The sequence below is a fragment of the Leptinotarsa decemlineata genome, unplaced genomic scaffold (assembly GCF_025532065.1).
Source record: "Leptinotarsa decemlineata unplaced genomic scaffold, Ldec_3_MD MMD2_tig00000010_RagTag_RagTag, whole genome shotgun sequence".
Classification (NCBI taxonomy): Eukaryota; Metazoa; Arthropoda; class Insecta; order Coleoptera; family Chrysomelidae; genus Leptinotarsa; species Leptinotarsa decemlineata.
The window spans coordinates 13,450,271-13,460,325 of NW_027412538.1; positions in this window are offsets into that span (position 1 = coordinate 13,450,271).

Below are 10,055 nucleotides of genomic sequence, written 5' to 3' on the forward strand. Positions count from 1 at the left end.
TCAGCTACCAGAAATTTGAGGGCTGACGCCCCAGTTGGAATATTTGAAAAACCTTTCTCATTGCACTTCTACAACATAAAACGAACTCACGTACAACATTTTAGCCTCCGAAAATATAGCGGTTCGCATAGGAAAACCCTGAAACCCCAGGGGAAAGTGCCTATAATGCTTTTTTTACTAAAGAGCATGTGAAGTTTTGCTCAACTGAAAAGAAGTTGTATGTAGCTCAAACAGAAGTGAGGACATTTTCAAACAATTACAATAAATAAATTGATGTAGTTGATGGATAAATGGATGTATGGATTACATTAGCCCTTATATAACATCACTGTGGGTAATATACGAGGGTTGTCTTTTATATTTCGTGATTAGCGAACAAAAACAAATATTTATCATCGAAAATCACTTTATTGCGTGCGCGAACAACTTTTGTTGGATTTGGCTCATCTTGAAACACCCATACAGTCGATTGCTCTTTACTTTCGGGCTCATACGCGTAAATCCACGATTCATCACTTGTCATGATGTCAAATACGTGTTTCGAAGCACCGCGATCGTATTTTTTGAGCATTTCCTTCAACCAATCGACACGAGCCTTTTTTTGAGCGATTGACAAATTGTGTGTGATCCAACGCGAACTAAATTTTTTGACAGTCAAATGTTTATGCAATATTGAATGTATGCTGGTCCCACTAATGCCTAAGTTTATCTCTGAGTATATTTTCCTATCTTCGATATGATAATGACGATTACATTCTACGGAAATAAAAAAAAATGCTGTCAAGTATAATGAATGAGTCAATTTCGGTCCCGACAAAACTAACGCTGTAAATACCCAACATTCGCAGTTACCTTCAATATCTTACGTTGGTGTAGGTAGAGGCTAAGGACAATGTCTACCGCGCGGACGATCCAGGTTCGAATCTCATAACTATAAACTTTTTTAATTAAAATCACGTGACAAGGGGGCCTGAGCGCTGATGCGGAATCCCAAGGGGGCCAAGGGCGGAGTACTTAGGGAGCTGATAGGTTAGGTGGAATACCAAGGGGGCCGAGGGGCGGAGTTCCACGCTTGAATCGCTACGATACTCGTTCCATCCTGCGTCGATGACGTCATACGTTTCCCCCAATCCTGTTTGTGCTCGTATCGGTGTTGTTCATCTACTTAGGTCACATGACGATCTTGCAATATCACTTCGCGCACAGCATCAATGGTTTTCGGAACAACAACTGATTTTATACGACATTCACGATATTCGTCTTGGAATGAACTACGAACACGATTGAATTCACCATATCATCAATAAACACTGGCCCTTGATGGAGCTTCATCGCCAAAAATGGAATCAAGTTCATCCATGTACTGTTGCGGAGTTAATTCAAAGTTGTAAAAATAATCGCACGAAAATGTTAACGATTCAATTCCATTTTTGAGCCGAGATGAATCTTTAAGTTACTGTAAACAACACAAATAGCGCGCGTATGTCAAAAAGTTCTGAGTACGTATAACCTCAAAAATGTCAAACTTTACGATAGAGCTGTCAGTTGCCAGATTGCAACAACAGGGTTGCCAAATCCCGAAACATAAAATGCAACCTAGGTAATAGAGGTATTTAGTTCGATTGAGTATCTGAATTTTGTTTACTAGTGATAATGTGAATATGCTGATTTGAAAACCGGTGAGTGAACTAAATCGATTTGATCATTCAACAGGTTGCACCCACAATGGCCAGATAGGCCATGATAATGGTTTCAACGCAGATACAATCCAGAAGTTAGTCAGAAAACAAGCCATAAATTCACTTACAGATTAATATACTCCCAGAACAAACAATCAGAAATCAAGAAATGGGTAACTCTAACTTTGGTAAAAGAACAGAGATATTTGCGGGTTTCTTTGAAAAAAACAATGTGCAAGTGGCGTTCAGACCACATGACAGGTTATCTGATTTCCTTTTCAATGTCAAATATAAAGAGGACAAGTTGAAGACATCTGGAGTTTATAAGCTTAAGTGTCCAGAGTGTAATAGTGTTTATGTGGCCAAAATGTCCAAAAACGTTATGCTGAACATGACTAGGTTGTCAAACCTAGGAAGGGTTGCAAACTCAAGCTTCTACCTCATTAAAAATCATTATCATTTTTATGAGAGCTTCTCGACTGAAACTATCCAAAAAGTTGAATAATATACTGGATTAGAAAAAAACATGTAATAAACTATAACCAATATATGGCATGAATCATACTAATTATTTAAATCTTGTTGTTTATCCACTTATCAAACTCGATTACTAAATGAATATGCGGTCACGACTTGGCAATTTGACAAACATGTCTGCTGGGTAAATTGCAGCAATAGATAAATTTCCATTCACACATTAATCACTAAAATTGATTCACATCAATGCAAGAAGATAGTTATTCAATAATATAAAAAAACACCACTTCTGGTTTGCTATTCATTTGTTCAACAAACGTGCAAAGGCAGAAAAAAACAACAAAATTTAGTAGAAAAATATTAGAAAATTAGTATAGACCTTTATTTGAAGGTGGTTGACAATGTTTCGCGGTGCATTTCATCAGTTCGGGCTTCCATTGTCTGATATGTTATAAAATGCCCATGGGTTGGGATGCCTATTGAGCGCTTCCTCAGGTGGCGGATAGGGGAACGGCCAGGGGAGTGGAGGCCGGCGGTCGGTGGCAGAAATAAGTAGGGTGAGGGGAACTAACACCCTCCAAAAGGCTTTGCAAAATAGGCCACCGTGGACCAGACTACCCAAGCTGAGGTGCGGTCACGAACGATCCCTTTGGGGAACTGGACGAAACCTCATTGTAATCAGCCCACCTGTGGTAATGTGTAGCTCTGCCAGAGGTGACCAACTCTTCCTTTGATACTCGTGGGAACACACATGTGGAAGCAGTTATCATTGAAGATGGTAAAAAGACAGGAGTCCCGACCAGATATCCGAACTATTTTGTGATCATTTCACCTGTATTGCAGAAAAATTGTCTGCTTGTCTCTTTCCAGTCTTGGCTGAATTTCCTGAATTTAATGTTTCCTCGTCAATGTTCCTGAAGCCGACAAATGAAGAAGAAAGTAAAGATATTATTTCAAACCTTGATATAAATAAATCATCTGGATATGATAACATTTCGGTATACGCCGTTAAATATGTAAGATCAGAATTGGCTCCAATTATGCAGGAAATAATTGAATCTGGTATTTTCTCTACTATCTGTATCTGTATCTGTAGAGTAGGGAGGGTGAGTGTAAGCCCACGCACTTAGGCCACATGTGACCCATTGTACATCCTCCCGAGGAGTTGTCCTCCTAGGTCGTCGTCCATCCTGTCCTTTCCAGGAAGGTGGACAGGTCGCTGGGAGACATCTCCTTTATATCGGCAGGTGTAGGCCAAGACTCGCCGAACACACACTCTCTTATTGACGATAACTCCGGGCACTCGCACAGGACATGCCTGACAGTCTCATCTTCCTGTTCACACATCCTGCATAGAGGTGTGTCCACTAGCCCCATATTATGTAGGTGTTTCCTTAGCTGACAGTGGCCAGTCAGAAATCCTACTGTAAGGCGTAGATTTTTCCTGGTCATCGCCAGATATTTCTTCGGCGCCAGCTTCCCAGGGTCGCCCAAGGTGATCCTGGCAAGATTACATCCTTTGATTTCATCCCATCTCTTTAGAGATTGAGCATGGGTGTAACTTTTGACTAGTTCCGCAATTGTCGAAGTCATCAGGCCGTGGGTGCCACTTGGTCCTAAAATTCTTAGTCCAGCCGCTTCCTTGGCTAAAGAGTCGGCAATGCGATTACCTTTACTCCTGTTGTGCCCTTTAACCCACCTCAGGATAATGTTATTATCTATCGAGGCTTTGGCTAAATCTTCGTGGCACTCTAGTGCTAGCCCTGAAGTAACACGGTGTCTGTTCAAGGCTAATAGTGCTTGTCTGCTATCAGTGCAGATTGTAATGTTTTTGCCAGAAATTCTTTTCTTGGTTATTTCTTTTGTGGCGATTGAGATACCAGCCAGTTCTGTTTGGACCACGCTGGTATTTCTTCCCATTCCCCACTTAATCCTTAGGCTTAGTGATCTGGAGTACACTCCACATCCTGAGCCTTCTTTGGTTTTTGAGCCATCTGTATAAATCCGTATTGCATTTGTAACATCTGACTCTGTGTTCTGCTTGATTTGTATTTTGTAGGGTTTATTAAACACAAACCTGGGTTCAATTGCATCACTTGTTGCCTGCAGCAGAGGTTGCGCAGTAAGCGCTTTCTGCCACAGGCCCAACCTCAATCGACCCATTCCTACTTCTAGGTTTACACCAGCCGTGTGCAATCGTACCATGGCCATTAACGCAACCTCCTTAACGTACAGGTCCAGAGGGGTCAGACCCGTGATTAATTCCATTGCCGCGGTTGGTGTTGTTCTCATGGCTCCTGTGATGTTTAAACAAGCCAGTCGCTGTATTTGGTATAATTTTTGGATGGCCGTTGCTTGTAGAACTTTAGGTCCCCATGCAATGGCTCCATACGTTAACATAGGTCTTATTATTGCAGTGTAGATCCAGGCGACTACACGGGGTGAAAGACCCCATGCGCGTCCCACTGTCCTCCGACATTGCTCATAAGCCACGTATGCTCTTTTTGCTCTACTCTGTAGATGAGAGTTCCATGTTAGCTTCTTGTCGAGGATAATACCAAGGTATTTCACCTCTTCAGAGAAGTTTAGTTGGCTTTTGAAGATTTCAGGAGGTTTTAAGCTCGTTAAACTTCTTTTCCTGGTGAAAAGGACCATCTCAGTCTTCTTGGGATTGATCGACAGTGAGTGTTCCTTACACCATGTTTCTATCAATTTGAGCCCATCCTGCGCTCTATCGCACAGTGTGTTTACAAATTTGCCGGTCTGCAAGATAACTATGTCATCTGCGTATGCAATTGTGTAGAATCCATTTTTGTTAAGGTGATTAATTAGGGTATCCAGAACTATGTTCCAGAGAAGGGGTGATAAGACCCCTCCCTGTGGACATCCCCTCATGACCAGTCCTTTTACTGTGATGTCTTCTACATTAATACTTATTGCTCTGCTAGAGAGCATCTGGAGTATCCATTCTCCTACTACCAGGGGTACATTCCTGGAGTGTAGTTGCTGGGTAATTGTTGGAAAGGTTGTTTTATCAAACGCTTCCTCAATATCTATGAATATACCTAGGGTGGATTCTTTGTTATCCAATGATCTCTCGATTCTGCCAACCACATGGTGAAGGGCCGAATCAGTAGACCTTCCCGGGGTATATGCATGCTGATTTGGATGAAGTGGGTTGTTAACAAGTACTTCATCTCTTATATACCGCTCACACAGTCTCTCCATGGTTTTTAAGAAAAACGATGTGAGACTAATTGGTCGGAATGCTTTTGGTAGGGTGTAGTCCATCCTACCTGGTTTGGGTATAAATACTACTCTTACTTCTCTCCACTTACTGGGAATATACCTCAGAGCTAGAGAGGCTCTGAATATTCCAACCAGGTGTGGCATAAGAGTGTCCAGTCCCCACTGAAGTAGGGCTGGTCTTATACCGTCAGGCCCTGGTGACTTGAAGGGGGAAAAGCTCGATATAGCCCATCTTATTTTGTCCTCATCAATTACTGTACTAGCATATTGCCAGTCATATTGTGAGGGTGTTATTGGTACATCCGTCCAGTTCGCCGTTCCAGGAAAGACAGAACCTGGGAAGTGAGTTTCCATAAGAATCTCAGCACTCTCCCGGAGGTTGGCGGCTTTGTCGCCATTTTCCCTCGTCAGGATGCCGATAGTCTTATGGTGGTCATTTGAGAGTGCCTTCTGTAGCCTAGAAGCTAGTGGAAAGTCTTCGACTGCCTCACAATAGGCTCTCCAGGCTTCTCTTTGTTTTCGTCTGCAGACTTTTTTGAACTCTCTGAGGTTGGCTTGATATATAACCCAGTCCTCTTCGAGTCTTGTACGTTTTGCCTTGTTAAAGGTCGTTCTCGCTATCTTCCTGAGGTGTTCCAATTCAGGGCACCACCATGTGTTGGTTGTGCCATGCGTTTGAACCATCCTCATTGGACAGGATTCCTTATAGGCAGTGTCTATTTTGTTGTGGATAGATACTGTGTACCTTTCCAGTTCCTCATTGTTGCCAGGAGTCAGGACCTCTGTTTCCCGCAGAGCTCCTCTTAAGAGTCGATTGTAGAGATCTACATCCGTCCTCTTCGGGTCACGGGATTTTACAGTAGTCCTGAGATCCTGGCTTACCGTATAGGTCAGCCAGCGGTGGTCTGACATAGAGATATGGTCCGAGACTTGCCAGTCTTGGATTTTGTTTGATATTTCGGCTGTCGTGAGCGTGATATCTATTAACGTTTGGCTACGGGCATTAATAAATGTTGGCTCCGTGCCTCTGTTCAAGATAGTTAGATCTTTCTGTATTATATATTCATATAGTGACTTACCTCGGGCGTTGATATCCTTGCTGCCCCAGCTCACGTGGTGAGAGTTTGAGTCGCAACCCAATATGAGCTCCACTCTCTGGTTGAGGCAGTGGTCCACTAGTACCTCCATTTCTCTGGTCGGTGGTAGGGTGGCTGCATCTGAAGGGAGGTACACCGATGCGATTATCAACGCCATATATTTGCCTTTCCCAACTGGACATTCAACTTTGACCGCAGTGAGATCTGAGGTGCTGAATTGTGCCATCGGAAACGCTCTGTATTTCCTAGGAACGTAGACAGCCGTCCTAGGTTGCTGGTTGCTTGGTAAGCTGAAAATTTGACCAGTTAAACTACTGAGACCAGTAATTTTGGTCTTTATTATCCAGGGCTCCTGGATCAAAGCTATTGCATCCTCCAATACATCAAGGTGGCGACATAGTGTTGCCGTTGCCGCCTTTTTGTGTTGAAGGTTGCATTGTATTATTTTTACTTTTTTTCCAACGTCCTTGCCCATGAGACAGTTGTTGGATACAAAGTTACCTTTAGAGGTCCATCTGCTCCCCTGCTAAGGGGGAGGTGGCCTCGCTGTTTTTGGGTACCTCCTCCGTCAGGTCATCGAATGTCATCTGTTCAGATGCTTCGACTTCCTTTTCGGGACCCATAGTGGCCTTGGGGTCAATATCCACTTTAGGTGGTTCAACTTCCGAGGACTTAGGGTCTTCAGTGGTACTCTCTGTTTCTTTTATTGTTGCCCTAATAGTCAGTGAGGTAAACGCGTAGCTTAACCTCATCGACTTCTTCTTCAGGACAGCCATATCCTCGTCTCCGATCCCGAAGACGAAGAGGTGTCCTTGTGGGTTCATCTTAACCTCATGATGGAAGGTGCACCATCTTGCTACCTTCAGGTCAGGATTCTGCGCCTTCAGCCGACCCAGCACCCTCTCCTTTTCACCGGATGTCGTCTTGTGGACGTCCTCCGGGATCCAGAGTGAGGCTTTGGTGAGCTTCGGGAGCTTATCCACACTGACGACCGCAAGTGATGCCTCCTCCCATGGCTTAATATTCATTGTGGCTTTCTTCAGCCACTCTAGCGTCACGTCGTCATCGCAGACCACTCTGATGATTTCACCGGAGTATGTCCACGACTTGAACGTGGGCGGTTTGCTGTTGTTGCTGGAGGCGGAGAAGATGATCTTGTCCAGCTCCTCCAACAGTTGTTTTTTGATGAGACTCTCTCGTTCTGCGGTAACCTTACCATACGGGTTAGTCTCATCTATGATGGCTACCTTGAGGTGTCTCAAGGCGGCCTCCACGAAGGTTTTGGAAGGTGCAGCGACATTTCTGTCGCTGCGCAGCTTCTTCAACCTTCTTGGGGTTCCCTCCGTGGAGGTACTCGCATGAGGGCGCTTTCCTGCGGTGGCAGCCGGTTCCTTGCCTTTTTCCAAGGCGGAGCTCTTGGCGCCCTCCGCAAGAGGTGCCCTTGTTGTTGAGGATGGAGTGGGAGAGGGGGAGGGTGCACTCATAGTTGCTGCCACTTCTGCCTCTTTCGCTCTCTTCCTCCTCTTGGCCTCGGCGCCGCTGATCCGCTTACGCCTTGGCCTTTGCGTTGTATCGTGAGGTGGTCTGCTATGTCCAGCCTCTTTCTGAGCGGTAGCTTGGGGTGAGCATTTCTGTTCATCCCCAGCCCCCGCCCTAAATTGAGGTGAGCATTGCTGTCCAGCCTCGGGATTGGTTGATTTTTTTTTATGTTTTGTTTGTGTGTCTGTGTTCATGTGTGTTCCCACGAGTAGCAAGGGAAGGGTTGGTCACCTCTAGCAGAGCCCCGCATTACCAGAGGAAGGCTAGTTACAATGAGGTTTCGCCCGGTTCCTCAAGGGGATCGTTCGTAACCGCATATAACCCTGCGGCCATTCAGCTGTCGACACGATTCCTTACATCTTAGCTTGGGTAGGCTGGTCCGCGGTGGCATGTTTTGCAGGGCTTTTGGGGGGTTTCAGTTCCCCTCACCCTACGTATTTCTGCCACTGACCAGAAGTCCGTCAACCCCGTCCGTTAGGCCACATTGGCTTCCCGGATAGGACCTCCAGTCCCCTGGCCGTTCCCCTATCCGCCACCTGGGGACGCGCCCGATAGGTAGCCCAACCCACGGGATTTTTTTTTTTTTTTGCCTTAAGGCAAGTGTCTTAAGGCGAAACATCGGTGTATACCAGTGAGGATGACAGTGTTCCATGTGAGTACAATTTATTACCATTCATTCAAAGTAGAACTCATGTGAATGATATCTGATTCTTATTCCTCAACAAATGTTTGATATACAAACTGAATAGAGAAAAGTATCTTCTGTATAATTCAGTGTTCATATAGAAGTATTTGTTTCGAAAGATTTTTTTTCTTTCGTGTAATTCAATGTTTATATGAAAGTAGCTGTTTCAGGAGAACTTTCTTTCAGTTTGTGTCTGAAAGTTACTTCTTTGCATGATCTACACATCCATGTATAGCGTTACTTATTTTCAAATTGATTACTTCCTTCCTTTCTTTGGAAGATTCTCTCATCCATTTTTTTTGTATCAGATGGAGTAGTAGAAAGCCAAAAACTTTCTTTCCCAAAAATTAATCACTCCTAAAAATATAACCCTTTCAATTCAAATAAGATTCCTCATGGCTGGGATTAAATCAAATAGGTGAATGAATGTCATTACGATGTCATCGATGACATAAGCAGATCAAGCTTATTCCGTGACATTCAAAATCGTAATTCATGAATGAAGTGTGTTTATTTTCTATAATGTTATCCAATTTGGTACTGAAGAGCCTTAGGGCAAGTGTCTTAAGGCGAAACATCGATGTATACCAGTGAGGATGACATTGTTCCATGTAAGTGCAATTTGTTACTATTCATTTAAAGTAGAACTCAAGTGAATGATATCTGATTTTTATTCCACAACGAGTGTTTGAAATATAAACTGAGTAGAGAAAAGTATCTTCTGTATAATTCAGTGTTCATATAGAAGTATTTGTTTCGAAAGAATTTTTTTTCTTTCTTGTAATTCAATGTTTATATGAAAGTAGCTGTTTCAGGAGGACTTTCAGTTTGTGTCTAAAAGTTACTTATTTGCATGATCTACACATACATGTATAGAGTTACTTATTTTCAAATTGATTACTTCCTTCCTTTCTTTGGAAGATTCCCTCATCCTTTTTTTGTATCAAGATGGAGTAGTAGAAAGCCAAAAACTTTATTTTCCAAAAATTAATCACTCCTTAAAATATAACCCCTTCAATTCAAATAAGATTTCTAATACTTATATGTAGTTGTCATCAAAAGTATGGTAATATAATATATAACAGCTTTTCTTTATGATTTTTCAATTTTATTTATTCTTTCGGGGATTTCAAGACATTTTGTATCATATTAGACAATAAAAGTCCGAACTGATGAAATTCTGTATGTATCTTGTATGGGTTCTTCGCGTTCTTTCATTTAGAAAAATAGTCCTAATTTTACCATCATCATATATTCGTATCCATTGTTGGTTATGATGAACGATCAGAATAAATTCACTGAAACTTTTTCTGGAAAAGGTATGGATAG